Raw genomic sequence first — 2,500 nt, forward strand, 5'->3', positions numbered from 1 at the left:
AAAATTTTCAGGATTTTTGGACTTAGAGCGATTTTTGGATTTTTGTGCAAAAATCAGATTTCCCCTTCTCCCACCGCTCTGGGGCGTCAATATGATGTGGGGACCCGAGGGAGAGTGCCTCCCATGAGGGTAGAATGTGTGGTTTTTTGGGGGAAAGTCGAATTATGGAAGAAATTGAGTTTTGAGGACAAAAAAGTGTTTTGAGGACAAAAAAGTTTCTTGAGGACAAAAAAGTTTCTCGAGGACAAAAAAGTGTTTTGAGGACAAAAAAGTTTCTTGAGGACAAAAAAGTGTTTTGCGAACAAAAAATGGAATTTTGTGATTTTGTGTAAAAATAAGTAAATTCCCCTACTTCCACCACAGGGGGGCTTCAGTATGTTGTAGGGCCCCCAGGGAGGGTCCCCCAACTGGGTTTAAAGTTTGTGGATCCTGGGCAGAAAGTTGAATTTTGGATGAAAAACCGAATTTTGGGACTTAGAAAAATTTCGAGCTGAGCAGTGACAGACTTCCAGGCAGGGGAGCCTCTCTGGAGGTGTACCGAAAACAGTTCCAGGAGCTGAGGTCATTTTCGAACATTTTTTGTTCGCTCAAATTTTTTTTGTTTTTGAGCTCTAAAAAGCTGTTATTATCAATTGGCTCAAAAATTTCAAGTGTCATGAGCTAGTACATGTTGGAGGAATACGTTTTAGGCAAAAAATTGCAAAAAAAAAAATCCAAGTGAAAAAGAACCGGAATGGGGAATTTCTGACTGCTGTAGCAGCCGCACAGTTCCAGGAGGTCGGATACATTTCCGACTTTGTCCCGCTCATTGAAGTACATTGTCCCGCAATGCAAATACATAGTAATGCGCACCTGCGGGAGAATATAGGAGAGAGTGGGCTCTCTCTACCCCGATGTATGGCGGTTGTTCCTATGGTTCTCTGGCTCGGGTAGGCGACTTAGAAGGTGGTCCCTCTTGTCGTGGAAGTTGCAAAATACGGCCGAGACTGAACTTCCACGGCTCCAGGAGGGACTTTTGCTGGTCGTGCGTCCCAAGTGAGAGAGGCGATCCTGGGGTACCTGAGCCTGACCAGACCCTCCCTCGGTGGTCCCTGGTCTTCTGAAGGGTGATGGCATTCAGGGGGGCAAATCTGGAGTCCGTGGCCGAGTTTGGGCTCTAGAAGGCGGACGCCCCTTCTGACCATGTCCCCTCAGAGCCGGCTGGATGGTTCATGGTCCGCGGCTTTGTCTGGCGGTCTGTGCCCAAGCCGGAGAAGCTGTCCTGGGGTACGTGAGCTTTGACCAGACCCTCCCTCGGCGGTCCCTGGTTCTCTGGAGGTGATGGCTGTCAGGGGGGCAAATCTGGAGTCCTCGTGGGAAGGAGGGCTCTTGAAGGCGGACGCCCCCTCTGACTATGTCCCCTCAGAGCAGGCTGGATGGTTCATGGTCCGCGGCTTTGTCTGGCGGTCCATGCCCAAGCCGGAGAAGCTATCCTGGGTACCTGAGCTTCGACCAGACCCTCCCTCGGTGGTCCCTGGTTCTCTGGAGGCGATGGCTGTTGTCAGGGGGGGGGGGGCAAATCTGGAGTCCTCGTGGGAAGGAGGGCTCTGGAAGGCGGACGCCCCCTCTGACTATGTCCCCTCAGAGCATGCTCGATGGTTCTCAGTCCCTGGCTTTGGCTTTTTGGCCATCCTGGGGTACATTCTTGCCAAAAAAAAAAACGACTAAGTGAAAAAGAACCGGAATGAGGAATTTTCTAGGTGCCGCATCCGCCCTACAGTGACTTGAGGCCGGGTACAGTTCCGACTTCGTCCCCTTAAAGTGGGGACGTTGTCCCGCAATGCAAATACATAGGAATGCGCACCTCTGGCAGAATGTACTTGAGAGAGTGTCGTCTCTCTACCCCGATAGAAAGCAGTTGTTTCTCTGGTTCCCCGACTTGGGTAGGCGACTTGGCATGTGGTCCCTCTCGTCTGGAAGTTGCGCACTCCGGCTGAGACCGAACTTCCACAGCTCCGAGAGGGACTTTTGCCGATCGTGCATCCCAAGCGAGAGAGGCAATGCTGGGGTACCCAAGCCTGACCAGACCCTCCCTCGGCGGTCCCTGGTTCTCTGGAGGTGATGGCTTTCGGGGGGCAAATCCGGAGTCCTCGTCCGAAAGGGGGGGCTCCGGAAGGCGGACGCCCCTCTCGTCCATGTCCTCTCAGAGCGGTCTTATCCTCCGATCGATCTGGCACGGCGCTCCCGGGTGGGGAGGTGGTGCTGCTCGCTCGACCCGGGCTTTGGAGCTCGCGTCGGTTTACGGTGAGCGGTGTCCTTCCTCCTGTACCCCCGGGCTTCCACCACCTATCTTTGGGCGCGCACGCCGGCCGTCACCTCCCGTTCGAGGACGGAGGCGGCCGAGCTGTGGGAAGTTTGAATCGCACCGAACGATGAACAGTGGTCTGACGACCCACGCGGGCGAACGGCGGGGCGCCCACCCACCCCGGCGTGGGGGCCAGCCGTCCGAATCGCTCCCCGC

Source organism: Dendrobates tinctorius, unplaced genomic scaffold (genome assembly GCF_039654945.1).
Source record: "Dendrobates tinctorius isolate UK_male_01 unplaced genomic scaffold, ASM3965494v1 ptg000850l, whole genome shotgun sequence".
Taxonomy (NCBI): domain Eukaryota; kingdom Metazoa; phylum Chordata; class Amphibia; order Anura; family Dendrobatidae; genus Dendrobates; species Dendrobates tinctorius.